We start from the raw sequence: 1,030 nt of genomic DNA, 5'->3' as shown, positions 1-1,030 counted from the left end.
AGTCTTACGTCTCAGGTCCTCTACATTGTACCATGGACCATTATCATGAAAGAATTTTAAATAAGGTATTGAGGGATCCTTGTTGTACATAAGGAAGTGAGGAGAATCATGGATTGTCCTATGATATGCAGAATTGTATGCAAATACAGCTAAAGGGAGCAGTGTATCCCATTCTTTAGGGTTGTCATAAGTCATACTCCTCAATATTTGCATTATGGTCCCATTTACACGCTCCACCAACCATTACTTGATGGATGGAATGGAGTTGTAGTGTGGTCTATTTATCTGCAACAACCCACAAATGTCTTTAAAAACTTCATTTATAATTCTCCTCCACCATCTGTTATTACATGTTTTTGGAACGCCATGGATGCTGACAACATGTGTTATAAAAGCTTGGGCTACTTCCTTTGCTTCTTGTTCGTATTGGTACAGCTATCAGGAATCGGGTCAGCACATCAATTACTGTCAGCACATACTTTGCCCCTTCATTTGTAACAGGAAGAGGGCCTACCAAATCTAGGTGTATACGCTCAAATTTCTCTCTTACACCTGGGAACCGACGCAGCGGAGCAGGCACATCCCTCATTGGCTTACATTTAAGGCACACACTACAGGACTTTACATATTTTGGGACGTCCTTTGACATGCCTGGCCAGAATGCAACTTCTTTAGTCTCTCAAGGGTAACCTGGACCCCTCCATGACCTGCTAAGGGAAGGCAATGGGCCAGATACAATGCAGTGTTTTTATACGAGTCTGGAATAACAACTCGAGTGTCTAGCTGATCATATATATTGACATGGGTATGATAGAGAATTCCATCTTGTAGTATTTTGAAATCATTGACATCATAGTTTAATCGAGGACACTCATTTACTTCACCCCTGAGATACCTCTTTACCTGACCCCATAATGGATGAGCATCCTGATCCATCCTAACTTTAAGTGGGTCCCAGGCTATCACTTCTCTCTGTGACTCATTATTTAATGATTCTCTTCCACTCCGTGTCACAGCCGACACAATATAG

The sequence above is a fragment of the Penaeus monodon genome, chromosome 28 (assembly GCF_015228065.2).
Source record: "Penaeus monodon isolate SGIC_2016 chromosome 28, NSTDA_Pmon_1, whole genome shotgun sequence".
Classification (NCBI taxonomy): Eukaryota; Metazoa; Arthropoda; class Malacostraca; order Decapoda; family Penaeidae; genus Penaeus; species Penaeus monodon.
This window is presented reverse-complemented; position numbering follows the sequence as displayed.